Here is a 17,932-nt window from a genome sequence, read left to right on the forward strand (position 1 = left end):
TCATTATTCCCAAGGGCAGAGCTAGATATTTGGGTATCAAACAAAGTTGGTATCTGAAAGGTAGAAGGATAGAGAACATCCTTATTAAACTAAATACTCAAAAACCTTCTCTATATAAACAGTAAATACAGTATGTCTACTAGAAACTAAACCTCTCTAATATGAAAAGCTTCTAACTAGATGAAAACATCTCAGTGCTTTAGACAGATAGTTTTCTTTTTTGCTCCAATACTTGCAGCAAAATATATCATGATTTTGGCAGTATAGGCACTCCTTCCGGGGACACAGATAGCTTGTGCTTTGCTGGCATAGTCCCTGAGAATCCAGGGTCACCTCTTCACCCTACTCCAACAATAAGACCTTTGAGTAGGACTGTAGAGGAAAGTAGCTTTATGATATGCCGGCAAATTTACCATGGGAGTTGGAATATCACCAGTGGTACAAGTTTAAATTCTGGGACACCAAGGGGGAAAAATGCAAAAAGCTCCCTGAACCCTTTGCTAATTGTGCAATAAACAAGAAGATTCCTCAGCTTTAATGGCTCCACATGTAACTCAAAGACTTTTGGAATAGCATTTATATCTGTGGTTAATCATATTTTACTTTTTAAAAATTGTTATATGTTGAATATCTGAGTATAAATCTGACATCAGAACACTTACTAGCTATTTTATTCTGGGCAAGTCTTTTAATCTTTCTCAGCCTTAGTTTGTTCATTTGTAAAAACCAGGGTAAAAATAGCACCTACCTTCCAGGATTGTTATGAAGATATAATAAGACAATATTTGTAAGGCACTTGGCAAACCTCAAAGTGTTATATAAATGCTAGCTATTATTATTATTATTATTATTATTAGTTATAAACTTTGATTGATAATGAGAGAAACCTATTTTTCAAAGCACAATTAGGTATGACCTGCTCCAAGAAGTCTTGAGCATAACATTTTAGAAAGGATAATGGAAAAAAAACAAAAAGCAAACCCAGGGGAGAGCAACCAGAATAATGAAGGATCTGAGTTTATTCCATAAAAGGATCAGTTGAATGGCCTGGGGTTGTTTAGCCTAGAAAAACTTTAGGCTTAAAGTAAACATGACTAGCATCTTCAAATGCTCCAAAAACTATCCTCTAGAAGAGGAATTAGACTACTGTGTGGTCCCAGAGGGCAGAACTAGAAACAACAGATAGAAATTGCAAAAAGGCAAAGTTGGTGCTTAATGAAAGGAGAAACTTTCTCGTAAATAGTACAATTGCAAAATGGAATGGGCTGCCTTGGGAGGTTGTTGAGCAAAGGTTGGATAATTTAGTTGAGGGTCAGGGCACAAGCAGAACTGGGCAGTATCAGTTAACATGGCTCTGAGCAGGCAATCTCGGACCCAAATGTGGGCCCCTTGGGGAAAAGAGCAGATGAAAATAGCTTTAGGACTAGGAGAGAAACTTCTGAAACCTCAGAATCTCCTTGCTGACCTTTTTTTTTCTCCTTGCTGACTGCTTTTATCTCCTTGGAGACTGTTTGCTTTTCTTTTTTGTGGATTTCTATTACTGTCTTGTGAAATGCTTTTTACTGAGGTGTTATTGAAAAGGTTTTCTTAAAGAAATTGCATATCTAAGGCTGTGAGTGGTCCATTATGCCACATATGGAATTTAATGTAATGACTTCTTTTTGAAAAAACTGGAGAGATTGAGGGGGAATTGGTGCTCTGCTCCTGTATTAGCAGCTCGCTCAGTGATGAAGGCAGGATGTTATTGCCAACATCACTATCTCACTGCTGAGAGCCCACTGTCAGTGCTACGAGACCCCTACAGATGAGAGTACCACTGCATTCCCCATAACCTTAATGCTGCCAAATGTCATTGCCTGACAGCAAGTAACACAACAGAAAGGGTAGTGGCACTTGATTTGCAGGACCCAGCCATACCAGCTGTGTGGGTGGGCCAGAAGCAGTGTGAGCTGGCCGTAGCTAGCTGGGCAGAGCAGTGTGGGCAGCCTCATGCTAGCACTTTGTTGATACTTGTGCTTTGCTGCAAAGATGAAAAAAATGAAGCCCTTGGGCTGTGCTGTGAGCATTTGTGAGGGTAGAGTGTGGGGCCCTTGGGGCAAAGACTATAAAGGCATCTCTAGAACTCTGGAGGGGAGAAATCCTTTAGACAGTAGGGACCTGGGCTGCTTTAAATTCCTCTTAGGCTTCTTTTATCTTTAATCTTTTCATGGACTGCTTTTATCACCTTATGACATGCTTTTACCTTGGGTTATTGAACATTTTTATTAAGGAAACTGCATATCTTAACCTTCCAGTTCTGAGTAGTCCCTTGCATCAGAGGTGCACCTATGAACAGTATAGATCTTTAGACAGGTGTGTTGTAGTGGGGATTTTTTTGGGGGGTGGTAGAGGGTAGGAGTGGAGAAGAGTTAGACTAGATAGCCACTGAGATCTCTTCCAACTCTGAAATTCTGTGTCTCAGTAAACTAAACCTCCTCGATTTTCCCTAGGGGACTTTGTTTTGATCTCCTGTTTTCCCCTATCACATTCTGTCTTGTGTTACTTACTTGTATATATGTCACATCAAGGGGTCATAAGCTCCTTGAAGCTTCACATCTTTGTATTTCCAGTATTTTAATAAAGATTGATTGGATCTGTCTTCAGGGTGTTTTAGATCCTGAAACATACAAGAAGAGTTCACTTACTAATTTTAAAATGAAGAGTCATTTACAATTGATTTGTAGTAATGTATGTATGAATCATGAAATCATAACTACTGCTGGGGTCATTCCAATTGAGCTTTAATAGAAGTAATTAGATGCGTAATCACTTTAGGGTAGGGAGTGGTAAAAATGATATATCTCTTTAATACTACAGGAGATTGTCTAAATTTAAAATAACATTCCATTAGTCATTTTGGAATATCTCCCAAACACTTGTAGTTGATCACATTATCTCTAATACAAGGGCCAGAATTGAAGTATCTGAAATCTCATTTTAAATATATGACAAATTCACAGCTGCCAAGTTTTATGATACAGATATGAAGCAACTCTATTGAAAAACTCTCCCATGATCACAGTGTCATGAGAGCTTAGTAACTGCAAAGCTTGAAAGCTGCAAGAATAACATCTTTATTTCATAGTTTTAATTATGTATAGCATCTAAAACACCCTCCACCCCCACACACATATACATGCATACACACACATATGGGGCCCTCAGAATAGATATATCTTGTTCAAGGCCCTCTGTGGGTCCATGTCTGCCCAAAACCATAGTTCACGAGCCCCCACTGATGTGTTTACTTTTTTATCTAATCAGTCAGAGGACATACTAGTTCAAAGCAAAGGTATTTAATGGAATAACATAGTGAGACAAGTTGCAATAGAATATTTCCTCCATAAACCTAGAGCAGACTCTGCCATAAACATATATACCATCAGCAAAGAGTAAGATTGCACGGGAGTCACATATGAAGGAATAGGCCAGGGCACTCATGCAAAGTAACAACTGGTGAAGTCATCATGCTGCCTTCATGGGGCTGCTTCCCAGGGTGTGCCATCTTCTCTAGGTACATTGCGCCACTTCATCCTGCAAGTGATGATTGGCATTGTTTGACTAAATGGGTACATTTCTCCTGAAGTGACATAGACACTGGCCTAATGGACCAGGGTCTTCTAGTGAGAATTCTTCAGCTTATAGATATGGCCAAGGGTGCCTGTCAGTATCCTCAGACATACTGATCTGCAGCCTCAGGCCTAAACGTGTGTTTGGCTTATGCTGGCTATAGAGTCATAGGATCATAGAACTAGAGCTGGAAGTCTAACGCTTCCTCGTTTAATAGATGAGGCAAGTAAGGCCCAGGGAGATTAAATGATTTGCCCAAGGTCACACAGTTATTGAGTGACAGACGTTGGATTTAAACCCAGGTCCTCCATCTCCAGTGCCAATGTTCTTCCTTAGAGGCAACTGGTGTTACAGTGGATAGAGCACTTGGCCTGGAGTCAGGAAGATCTGAATTCAAATCAAGCCTCAGACACTTACTAGCTGTGTGACCTTTAGCAAGCCACTTAACTTGTATTTGCCTCGGTTTCATCAGCTGTAAAATGGTAAATGACAATAGCACTTCCCTTGTAATATTATTTTGAGGCTCAAATGAGATAATATTTGTAAAAGGTACTTAGCACAGTACCTGGTACATAATGGGTACCATATAAATGCATATTCCCTCTGTCACCCCTTCTTTCTTGCTATACCATGATGTTCACTCTTGCCAGGCTCTCTGGGTACCCTCTGTTGCCTAAGTATCTCTGTAACTTGAGTATTAGACAAGAAAGGGACTAACTGCAGGTCTTTTCCATCTGAACACTGTTTCTGGTCTTCCTACTATCTGGCCAGGGCCTATACCAAGCCCTGGCACCAGGGTGCCACTACCTTTTCTACTGTTACCATAAATGCTGTGCTGCCTGCAGGCTGAATGTCACTGCCAACATCATTATCTGTTCTGTAGGAATTATTAGTAGGAGTGCTGTAGGAGATATTTCCTTCCAGGCCAGGGTCCCATTGCTTTCCCTTTAACCCAACTGCCAGAACAACTAAGCAACTATGTGCAAATTAAATGTCATTTCCCTCATCACTGCTTGGCTGCTAGCCAAGAACCAGGGCACCATTGCTCCCTTACCCTCTACTTCTTTCTTTCTTTCTTTCTTTCTTTCTTTCTTTCTTTCTTTCTTTCTTTTCAAAAAGGGTCTGTCTTTGCATCAGATCCCTCCCTTGTAGCCACTTGTCCAAATCATGATTCTACATCTGGTACAATGGATCATTCCGAGGCTGGGGTTAAGATATGCAATTTCTTTAAGAACATATTCAATAACCCCTAGTAAAAAACTATTTCACATGGCAATAAAAACAGCCCACAAAAGGAAGAAAGCAGATAAGCAGCCTGAAAAGGAGATAAAAGGAGTTGATTTTCCTGATCCTCTAGGAGGCACCACACCCAGATTCTTCCTCATGTGAGTGAACACAGTTTGAACTTTGATCCAGCTCTGACAGTCTTTGCAATGGTTGAGAGGATGTTCTAAGAACCTGCTTTTATGATTCTCCTTCTGTTCTTTTCTTCCGTCCATAAGGGACTTTTGTTTTGTTTTGTTTTGTTTTTGGTGAGGCAATCTGGGTTAAGTGACCTGCCCAGGGTCACACAGCTAGTAAGTGTCAAGTGTCTGAGGCCAGATTTGAACTCAGGTCCTCCTGAGTCCAAGGCCAGAGCTCTATCTACTATCCACTATCTATCCACCTTTTCTTTTTCTTATTTTTTTTCCATAAGGACTCTGACTAATGGGATGAATTTCTCTTGCAAGGCCATGACTGCTCTCTGGGGCTATCTTGTACACAGACAAGTTGCCTAATCTTTTATCCACTTGATGTGGACTTCCATTGGTCTGTTAGATTGTGTGCTCCCAGCACACTGAGATCTCTTAGCAGAAGGCTTATCTAATTCTTTACAATGAACTGATCCTCACATTAACACTTGTTTCCATCAGAGATTTTCTGAGGCAGACTACAACTAGTCAGCAGCCCCTTTTCAGTATATCTCTCAGCTAAGAGATATACTACTTGTGTCTCCATCTCCTGAAAATTCAAAGAACAAGTCAAACATCAGCACATATGGAGTAAAGTCTATGTGGTTACATTTAGTGCATGCACTAAGATGCCATGTACTAACTCCACAGAGCTTTCAACTTGGGCATTAAGGTCCCTAGTACATTTAACAGTGTGGAATATAAACCCTCTGGCTGTGGGTCTCCCTGAGGGTGGATAAGGTACTGCTCTGGATTTCTTTGTTCCTTACAAAACTAATTTGCTTTCAAAGTCTCTACCTTGGTCAAAGTGGATTCTGGAAGGGGCCATACTGCAAGGAAGTCATATACAAACAAAAACTTGTCCCACAGCACTCTCTGGTACCTGGTTGGATATGCTTGTGCATAGCAAGTGAAATGACCAGCCACTACTAGGATATTGCTTATGTCTTTCCTATCTAGTTTCAGAATAAAAAATCTATACAAGCCTATACAAGTCTAAACAAGTCTGTCTATATAAGCTACAGCAGCTCTCTGGGATGCAGTATGACTTGGTAGCAACACACCAGGCTTTCAGCACATATTCACTTATTATGGCCACCTGCTGCTATTTGGGGCCAGTAAAATCTATTTCTTACTAGCATTAAAGCCTTTTCTTCACTCGTGTCCAAAATCATCACATAGCGCTATCATGTTCACAGAGCAAGAAATTCTTCCTAGCACCATAGGTGGGCTCAGTTATATATTAATAACAATACTCCATTGCATAGTGTCCACTTCTGTCATTATCTCAACTGCAAGATACTCTCTGCAGAATGAAGCTTGAATCCCCAAACAATCACTTACTCGCTTCATGGCTTATATCAGTTGCTCCTGCCACCAGTCATCCAAACACAACTGAGACAAAGAGAATTGATTCAGTGCAGCGGAGCTCGTATACATTGTTCACACCCTCTAATATGAAATTGCACTTTCATTAGACTTTGGCCCAAGGTAATCCCTGGGTAATACATATACAGTTTTCATCTCTTCTGGGATGTCACCCTAACTTCAGATTCACCTGGCCTGCAGAATTAGGCATCTACATTCACATTCTTCTTCTTTACTACGATAAGATATATTGAAGTCATTGTTGGCACTGGTGAAAAGAGAGGTCTGTGGATTCCTATCCATCCATACCTCAACTTTAGCTTAATATTCAAAACGAAAGCACAAACATAGGCTAAATGGGTGGAGAACAATAACTGTCTAACTTAGGGTTAGGCATTCCCAACGTCCCCTCTGGCTTCTCATGAAAATGGAAATGAGCCAGAATAAAATGTAACCAAAGGAGAGGGGGTCATTGTTCTGACCACTTGGCTTGTATTCCAGGCTTTATTGTGGATACTTGTCCATGGGGGGGGGGGGGAAACTATTGCTTTGTGACCAGTAAAAAAAAAAAACCAACGTTTTTTTCTCTCCTTCCATATGAAGTACTGAAATGCTACCCTTTAAAAAGCAATCGAGTAGCTTGCACTCTTTCTACACTAATTCTGAGGAAAAAAGTAAAGTTCATTGATCTTTATTCTATTTTGTCTAGATTCTTCGATAATGCAGAGATGCAAAAGATAATTGGTTTTGTGAGGGTTGCTTGTGTAATGTTTCATATGGTTATAACAATGTATTCTTCACTTCTTGTTCTGAATAGGTGTGCAGTTATTCTGCATGCCTTTATAAAGACTCTTTATCAACTCTGTAGGAGGCTGTACTTCAAAGGCTAGGTAAAGTGATTCAAATCAATTTCCCATTCTTTTTTCACATCCCTTCCCAGTGAGAAAACTCTATACTTAGACCAGATGTAGAGGAAGATCAGAACCTGACTAACCACTGCAAAAGAGGTTTTCAATTCTTTGGAGTTCATTGTAATAAGACATTTGCCTAAGGGGTTATAGGAGAACTAACAATGTATGAAATTCCTCATTGAGTCAGACCAGTTATCCATTCCATCCAGTATTCTGTCTCTTATGTATACCAGTGAATATTTTGTTTGAAAGTATGGTTATTGCCTACCAAGAAATCAACTTTAAAAGGTTAAAGATATATAATAAATATCCTTAACTTTTCTTTTAAGGCAGCTAACTGGCATAATGGTCAGAGTGCCAGGCCTGGAGTCAGGAAAACATCTTTCTGAGTACAAATCTGGCCTCAGATGCTTCCTAATTGTGTGACCCTGGGCAAGTCACCTAACCCTGTTTGCCTCAGTTTCCTTATCTGTAAAACGAGCTGGAGAAGAAAATGTCAAACCACTCCAGTAGCTCTGCCAAGAAAACCCCAAATGGGGTCACAAAGAGCCGGATATAACTAAAAACAACTGAATAACAACAATAGCAGCAGCAGCAATGTTTCATTTGGCAATCTGTTATGAATCTGTCATCTATGAATTAATTGACTAAATTGAACAAATCTATAATAAAACCTACTCCGCCCAAGGTATAGTGCCAGTGGGATATATGGTCACTGACTTCATGGAACTTACAGTCAAGCAAGCAGGATGAGACATATACAAGTTTATCTGTGGTAATGTGGAAAGAAAATAATAGAGACACATAGTGCTATGGATTAGAGCAAGAAGGTGCTGGAGGCAGGGAAATGTTTGAAGGAAAGTGCTGTACAATACATATTAGGCCACAAATGTCTTGATCCCTCTAGTCTTTTGCCTGGGTGTAGGACTTCTGGGAGTCTTTCAAAGTTGCTATCAGGAATCTCATGGGGGTTGTATGCCAACATGGGCTGGGACTGCCTGAAGAAAGAAAGCTCAGTAGAAGGAAAAATCTGAATTCTTGAAGTATTCAGAAGTAGAAAAACTGTTTGACAAAAAGCAGGTGAAATCAATTATCATCTCTCAAATACAGAGACCTGGAAGAGCCAGGCTCGTAGAAATGCCAATAATGAGCCATATTCACCACTAACTTTCCTAATGAAGTGGATGTATGGGGGAGGAGAGGATGCTATGACCAATATCTCTAGGGAGCCCCTGGTCTATCTGGAAGCTGAATAGTGGTAAAAGCAATTGAATTCAGCATCCTTCCTCCACCTCTTTTATCTGGTCTGTATGTCTTCCTGTTATTGAACCATGCCTGTGTCTAAATCCAAATTTAGCATAAGCTCTTCTCAACTATTGTGTTGCTAACCTTGTAAATGGCTTCTCAGCTGACCTGATGGATATGTATATATATATATATATATATATATCACTTTCTCCTAAGGACAATGATTTATCCCTGGCAGCTCTTGACCCTCAGTTCCACATATTGACGGGTACCTGAACCTTTACAGTCAGGAAGGGATATGAGATTCAACTCACAACCACGCTGACACATCAGCGTAGAGCAGGAGTTGGGAAGTCTCCATAAGAGGCTTCAGTTTGGGGGACTCAGTTGCAACAGATCAATAATCACTTCCCCAGACTCATAGCCTCCTTCCCAGTTTGAAATCCTCACCTTTCCACCATACTACCCTGCCCACTCCATCTGAGTACCTTGGATTCTAGCTCTTTATTTAAAAAAAAAACAAAAAAAAGTTTTTATCCCAGCATTTTGTCTAGTTGATGCTTGGTTATATCCTAATTTTGACTCTGCCCCTCTTTTTCCAGAAAAGAATTGTTAGTAAAAATTCTTTCTCCTGACAGTCAGGAGTGGCACAAACACTAGTGACAGATTGCCTATTCTCCAAAGTGATCTGTGTGCCTACTATGTCTGAGGTGAGGGTAGGTGAAGCCATACCAGAGAAGAGGTGTGTCAAGGTCATGGAACTTGGGGGATTAGGGCCATCAAGGGAAAGGGAGAGGTGGTCACACAAGCCAGTGGAGGACCAATAAGTGAATGGTGCTGGTCCTTTAACCACCATGGGAAGGAAGCACAACTCTTCCTTCCCCCACTTCTTATCTATGCCCTGAACAAATCCCCATAGTCAGACTTTCTGGTCCCAATGATTGCCTTAATCACTGATACATAGGATCATAGATTTTTAGTGCTGGAAGGGACCTCAGCAGTGATCTAAACATTTTACATGTAACTAACTTCTTCACTCTAAAGGAAGGTGAAAGAAAGGGAAGTATAAGAATGTATTGTTCAATCATTTTTTTCAGTTGTGTCCAACTTTCATGACTTCATTTGGGGTTTTTCTGGCAAAGATAAAAGTGGCTTACATTTCCTTTTCCAGCTCATTTTACAGATGAGGGAACTGAGGCAGAAAGGGTTAAGTGACATGCCCAGGGTCACATAACTAGTAAGTGTCTGAGGTCAGATTTGAACTCAGGTCTTCCTGAGCCCAGGCCCTGTTCTCTATTCACTGTGCCCCCTATCTTAGAAGAAGCCTTAGAAGAAGCTAAAATGGAGGGGGAAGGACAATTAACAATCAAAGCTATAAATGTGAGTGGGATGAACTTACCTTTAAAATGGAGGAAGATAGCAAAATGGGCAGAATCCAACAATATTTTCTTTACAAGAGGCACCTTTGAAACATAAAGATTCATGTGGAGGTAAAATGATCCAGCTACACTAACCTACTCAGGGTTTCTTGAATATGACATTCTATCTCCCATCTCCATGCCTTTGAACTAGCAGTACCCTAGGCCTAGAATACTATGCCCTCTCATTTCTACCACTTACTTTCTCAAACCTACTTCGATCTGACCTTCTTCAGCAGGCCTTTCTGGGTCACCTCAGCCTTTTCCTTTCAGATTATTGTTATCTACTCTGTATATATCATCTACCTCCCTAGTTATTTCCATGTTGTCTCTCAGCTTGAATCTAATCTCCTTGAGGACAGGGACTGTATTTTACCATTCTTCGTATTCCCAGCACAGAGCACAGTGCCTTAAGCAATAAATGCTTTTTGACTAAATTAAAATAAAAGGAAAGAACAGAATTTATTAAGCCTTAAGAAAGTTTTAAAGAGCAGGAGTGGCAAGAAAAGATTATAGTAGAAAACATACTATATTATACCAGAAAATATAATATACCAGAAAAGATTATAGTAGAAATACACTATGCTTAAAGGCACCAGAGATAATGAATTAATGTCTGTATTTATTATATATGCACCAAAAGACATAGTATCTAATTACTTAAAGGTAAAGCTAATTACAACAGTAAAACTATAATAGTTGAGGATGTCATTGTATCTTTTTCAGAACTAAAGAAATATAATAAAAAGAAAAACAAAAAAGAAGTTAAGAACCTGAATGGAACTTTAGAAAATTTAGATATGAAAGATTTCTAGCAATTACTGAATTTCTAGCAATTTCTAGCAGGATGTTCATTGTCATCACTATTATTTGATATAGCATTAGAAATGTTAGCTACAGCAATAACATTAAAAAGACATTAAGAGAATAAGCACAGGCAAAGCAGAAACAAAAATGATAGTTTACTTTAAGAATCCTAGATATTCAACCAAAAATTAATTTTTAAAAACTGACAACTTCAATAAAGTTGAAGGATATAAAATATACCTACAAAATCATCAACTTTTCCATATATTACCAACAAAATCCAGCATAGACAGAAAAAGAAATTCCATTCATAATAACTATAAAATGTATAAGATACATGGAAGACTACCTGCTGAGACACTTATAGGAATTGTATTTATACAACTACAGAACTACTAGTTGCAGAAATAAAGGACAACAAATAATTAGAGAAGAATTAATTGTCCATGGTTCAACTATGGCAATATAATAAAAATAACAATGGCAGCTAAAACAATTTTCTTATTCAGTGCCATACCAACCACATTGGGATTATTTGATACAACTAGACAAAATAATAACAAAATTCATTTGGAAGAATAAAAGGTCAAGATTCTTATAAGAAATAATGAAAAGAAAAAAAGCAACAAAAAAGGAGCCTAGCAGTATCAGATTTCAAACTATATTAAAAATCTTTAATCACCAAAATAATTTGGCCTTGAATAAAAGATTGAAAAGTTGATGAATGGAACGCTTTAGGAACCCAGGATTCAGAATTGAGTACAATAGGATAGTGTTCAACAAATCCAAGGACATAAACTACTGGGATAGTGAGTCACTATTTGAAAATGAACTGCTGGGATAATCGGAAAGCAGTCTAGGAGAAATTAGTCATAAGCCAACATCTCATACCCTGTACCACAATAAATTCCAAATAGTTATTTGACCTACATGATGTTCTCCAATAGATAAATGATTGAAGAATTTGAACAGGCAGTTCTCAAAGGAAGAAAGAGAAGTTATAAACAACCGTATTTTTTTTTAAAAAAGACTACATGTCACTTATAATAAGAGAAATAAAAACTAAAACCATTCTTAGGGTTCATTTCACATCAAACAGATTGGCAAAGATGCCCAAAACAGGGAAATCACAATTGTTGGAGAGGCTATTGGAGGACAGGTACACTGGTGCCCTATTGTTTGATTTATGGAATGGTTCAACTATGCTGGAAAGAAATTTGGAATTATATCCCCAAAGTCACTAAATTTTACATACCATTTGACCCAGTGATGCCACTACTAGGCATATATCCCAAAGAGGTCAAATGTAGAAGGAAAGGACCAGGGATGTTCTGAAGCCAGCTTGAACTAGCATAAGAGAGCCAAGTGTTCATTTTTCTTTTTTGTTTTGTTTTATTTTTGTTTTGTTTTAGGCAACTGGGGTTAAGTGACTTGCCCAGGGTCACACAGCTAGTAAGTGTCAAGTGTTTGGTCTGAGGCCGAATTTGAACTCAGGTCCTCCTGACTTCGGGGCTGGTGCTCTAACTACTGCGCCACCTAGCTGCCCCCCAAGTGTTCATTTTTCAGTGTGAGCAGTTACACTTTGGAAATTAGCAAACACTACAAATCAGGGCTTGGTTTATTGTTTTGTTGATTGTCCAGACTTAAGAAAGTGATGGAGAAAACATGATAATTAATATTAAACTTTTTTTTCCCATATTAAACTTAAAAGTGTGTTGTCTACGCTTTTTTATTTCTTTCAGAGAGCCATTTGTTAAACATTTGCCAGCACACTGCTGGAAAGGACTCATATATATATAACGTGAGCTGTACAGAGTATGTGCATATATTCTCTGCCTGGTTCCTGTTGACCATGTAGGAGCTTTGGGGAACTGCTTCTAGCCATGAATGACTCAGAGGCTTGTAATGGGAAATAACTCAGTGGAGATACAAAAGGAGCTATTGGCATCTGTGTCCCTCTCACTTCTGTTCAAATGTGATAGTATTTGTAAAGCACTTAGCACAGTGCGTAACAAGTAGTAGGTGTTCAATAAATACTTGTTCCCTTCCTCCCAGCCCACCCCTTCTGTTCTGTGCTCATGCTATGATATATGTGGAGAATTTCCAGTTGTGTCCCAAGAATTGGATGGAGGAAGGTGACTGCCCTGTGAAATAGGCCAGTGCTAGCTCAGGTGAGGCTGTTAACCCAAATATATGATTGGAATGAAAGGAAGTACTTGTAAAAGTTTTAAAAAGGAGATTTACTTAGCCATAGCAGGGAAAAGTTATTCCTTGAGCACATATTCTTGATTCAACAGCTTCCTGGTATTAGTCAGGCTACTGGTCTGCAAATTTGAAGTCTTAGGAATGAGTTCCTAATTCATCATGCACTGACTTTTCTACTTATGTGAACAAGAAGCTTTATCACCCTTGCAAGCCTTAGCCCCATGAGACAACAAAATCTTGAGGACGTTTTCAATGACTTCTAAGGAAAAATTAACCTGAGCTTTTTGAAGTAAGCCTTAGGGAGTTAACCTACGCTACCATGGTAGGAGACTCTGGTATACATCCTCTCACCATACCATGTCTCCAACTTAGTCTTTGTGTAGCCATGACCACCTGACTACCTAGGTCTCTTTTGTATTGTTCTTTCCTATCTTAGTGGAAAAATATTCCATGGAGGATATGTCCAATACTGTCAGTGATCCAGTTCTGAAAGGTCTAAAGGTCCTAGGAGTGTGTCAGCAGCCCCGCAAGCATTGTTAGTGGAGTCCTTGAAGCAGCAGGCTTCAGCAAAATAAGTTTCTGCATTGGAGAGGGCTACTATGGAAAAGAAGATTAGCTGAAGCTTGGCACATTTTACTCACAAATAGATATCTGCAGCAGTTGGATAGCTTAGTGCCAAAGTGAAATATAAACTGACTAATTAACAGTCATGCAAAATTATTTATGTACTAATAAGTCTCAAATATTACCTTTCCTGATAATTTTGTTCTTTTAATGCACATCTTTATATGTTTTGTATTTCTTTTTGTATAGGAATAAATTACTTGTCCCATACCAGATTCATATTACATACTATGAGCTTTTTTGTTTTTTTTTTCTAATCACCTTATCTAATCACTATACTTATAGCCATAACTTTAACTCTAACTAACATAGTCTCTAGGGCTTTGGGATTGGAGTTTATCTGTTATTGTTTTTTGGTTTGTTTTTTTTTATGAACCAGTGGTTAAGATGGAAATGGAAATGGAAAGTTTAATTCCTACAAAGAGAGGTTAAGCTTAAGCTTCCTTTCTTCTGAATCTAGTATACAAACCACAATGGCTAGATAAAAGATAGGAAAGCACCCTCAGCTCCCATGGCTCCCTCAATTTCATAAGGCTACATGTCCAAAAATATTTATAGCAATGCTTTTTATTGTATTAAAGTGGCCACAAAGCAGGTGCCTAGTGATTGGAGAATTATGGCATAAGTTTGGAATAGAATATTATTGTTCTATAAGAAATGATGAAAGGAGTGGACTCAGAGAGACCTGGGAAGATTTGTTTAAACTGATGCAGAGTGAAGCAAGCAGAACCAAAGGAATTGTTTATACAATTCCCACAACATTGTTAAGGGAAACAACTTTGAAAGACTTAAGAACTCTGACCAATACAAGGACCAATAATGACTTCACAAGACTTCTGGCTCTTGGTTGAGGGATGATGCAACCAATATGATACAAATTTATTTTGCTTGACTCTACTCATCTGTTATAAGAAAAACCTTTAATTTTGGGAGAGGTGAGGAGGAGGAATGATAGGGAGTAGTAACATTTATGCAAAAGAAAAAAAGAAAATAGCACCAATGAAACACTGACATAGCAGTTAAAATTAAGTTTCCAGGGTCCCCACCCCTCATTTCTTATTAGGCAATTTAGAAAATACCCTGATTTCAGGGGTCCATATTACCCTACTGCTCTCCCTCATAGACAACAAGGAGTTTCCTAGTACTACCAGCTCATTATCTAAAACTCTACAAGCTTGAGCCCTAAGGGGTTTAAGGTCTAGGATCAGAGTGAGTGGCTCGTTGCATTTCTGAGCTATTAGCCTGCCTGTGGAACTGAAAGGCCCGCATATGTGTGTGTGTGTGTGTGTGTGTGAGTAGCCCCATGGGTATTTATCACCCTCCATAGCTGCCAGCCCTGTGTGGCAGCAATACTCTATGAAAACAATTCCCTTTCCTTTGGCTCTATAACTACATTCTTGGGTACTAAAAGAGTTGGCAAGTGTGATTAGTGAGCCATTATAATTAATATTTGAAAGACTGCTGAAAGCAGGAGAGGTATCACAAGATTGAAGAAGAAAGAGAATAGAGTACTCTGCTAACTATAGAACAGTGAGCTTGACTTCAATTCCTGGGAAAATTCCAAAATGGATCATTAAAGAAATAGTTGCTGAACATCTAGAAAGGGAAGCAGTGAGTAAAAAATAGCTAACGTGCCTTCACTAAAATGAGATCATGCCAATTTAACCTTATTTCCTTATTTGACAGGATTATTAAATTGGCAGAATAAATTTTAACAAAACTTTGATAAGGTATCTCATGGTATTTTTGAGGAGATGGAAAGATGTGGACTCAGAACTGGATGGATGACTGAACTCAAAGCATAATTGCTAAAGGTTCAATGTTAGCATGAAAGGTCTTCAGGGGAATGCCCTAAAAGTCTCTGCTTAGTTTCATGCTCTCTACCATTTTAATCACTGACATTGATAAAGGCACCAGTGGTATGTTCATTAAAACTGCAGATGACCCTAAGCTAGAAAGGCTAGCTAATACACTGGATAACAGCTAGGATCCAGATGAGGGGACACATGGTTAAACAGCACTTTGAAGAAGATAGAGATAGCCTATGGATAGCAAGTTCCATATGAATCAGCAGTGATTTTCCCCCTGTACTTTGCACTCATCAGACAGCATCTGGAGCACTGTGTTCAGTTCTGGCTACCAAAGTTTTGGAAGGACATTCCTAAGATGGAGAGTGTTCCAAAAAAGGGCAACCAGGATGGTGAAGGGTTTTGAGTCCTTGTCATATGAGGATCTGTTCAAAGGATTAAGGGTGATTCTCCTAAAGAAGAGAAGACTGAGCAGCGGCAGTGAAGGTAGGGATAGGGGAGAACACAGGATAGCTCTGTTTAATCACCTGAAGGGCTGTTCTTGTGAAGTAGAGATTAGACGTGTTCTGTTTGATCCCAGAGCGAAAAAAGAGGGGCAATGAGTAGAAGGAACGAAGAGGTAAATTTAGGCTTGATGTCAGGAAAGAAGCTTACTGTCCATTAGAGCTATCCCAAAGTAGAATGGATTGCATTTTCTTCCTTCTTGGAGGTCATCAAGCAGAGTCTGCATGACCAGTCATCAGCTACATTGTAGTGAGGATCCTTTTCTGTTAGGAGTTGGATGAGATGGCCACTGAGGTTTCTTCTAGCTTTCAAATTCTGTGATTCTATGATTGAAAACTGGGTGTCTCATCAGGCGTCTCAAACTCAATTATATCCAAAGGAGAATTTGTAATCTTTTCCCTCAAGCCCACCGCTCTTCTGAAATTTCCTTTTTTTAAAAAAGGATACTACTTAACCTGCATTGCCTCTAAACATTTTTTTAAATTAAAAAAGATACTACTGTCCTTTTAGTCACCTAAGTTTGCAGCCTCCCATTCACTTTTGACCCTTTACCCTGCTATCTCACATATCCTATCAGTTGCCCAATTCTGTCAGTTTTACTTCTACAGCATCTCTCATATTTCCTTTCTTTATGCCTCATTGGCTTTGGGTAATCAGAGGATCATCAAACAGTTATACCTCTTCAAATTCTTCTGCTAAGGGAGGAGGTGGGCCCTCCATACCTTTCTCCAAAGGAGGCTTTCATTTCTGCCAGGAGAGAAAGTAGGAGGTTGGTGCCTGAGGTCACCACTCTGCTGTCCTCAGAGAGGGGGAAACCAGGCTAGGAGTATATATATCTGCTCTTTTAAATATTGTTTGCCTAGGACGATGGTGGGTAACCTGTGGCCTTGAGGCCACAAGTGGCCCTCAAGGTCCTCAAGTGCAGTCCTTTGACTGAATCCAAATTTCACTGAACAAACCCCCTTAACAAAAGGATTTGTTTTGTAAAACTTGGACTCAGTCTAAAGGTCATACCCAAGGATCTAGAAAGCCACATGTGGCCTCGAGGCTGCAGGTTCCCCACCCCTGGTCTAGGAGATATGATTGGATCAGATCTAACTTTTGATCACTTTGTCATTTCTGGGGGAAGGAGGACCCTAAGCTCTCTATCCAAGCCTTTACCCATTTCCCACCTAATACCAGTTCCATAATGAACATACATAGCAAGCTGAGGAGACGGACATGAAGATTCCCTGCTCCTCTCATGTCTTCCCAGAATCTTTTCCTTCAGCAACCTGAGGTAGGGGCCTCTTCCAACTTCTTTCTCAAAGCTAGAAGTTGACTTGACACTATACTCAAAGAAGACTCTTGCTTAGAGGGTTCCAAAGGGGGTCTCCTGGATGAAGAGTCCCCAGAAGCAGGACTGGCTGAGAACTAAAGTTTTTGCTTCTTGCCCTTGCCTTCATCTCCATCAATAAGGAGGAATATCCATGCCAACGGCCTTGGGACAGGGTTACATATGATTTTGACATATACAAAGGAAATGCCTTGTTGGGAGACAGTTTTTAAGATGATATTTTGCTCAACCAAGTAAAATGTTTTATGTGTGTGTATACATATACATATGTGTGTACATGTATATGTGAATATGCCACATATAGATTTATATATGCATATAATCCACAAAGAATAAGTGAAGCAATATCTTGTATTGTCTAATGGTAAAAATATACTCTTCTGCTTATTATCACTTGTGAAGTTTGCCTAGTTCCATTTAATACCTTCATTAAGGATGCTCTCAATGCAAGTGCAGATTATTATAATAAAATTTTTATGTAGATGGGGAAGCTGAAATATGGATCACTACTTATTGATTTTTCCCTTATTTGGGGTGGTAATAATGTACAAGATTTTTTTCCATGCCTTTTTTATCTTCCCCTCCATCAGAAACATTGGGAAGTAATCCCTCATCCTCACAAATGTGTCTCCTTCTCAAAACG

Source organism: Vombatus ursinus, unplaced genomic scaffold, assembly GCF_900497805.2.
Source record: "Vombatus ursinus unplaced genomic scaffold, bare-nosed wombat genome assembly UNPS02014830.1, whole genome shotgun sequence".
In the NCBI taxonomy this organism is placed as follows: domain Eukaryota; kingdom Metazoa; phylum Chordata; class Mammalia; order Diprotodontia; family Vombatidae; genus Vombatus; species Vombatus ursinus.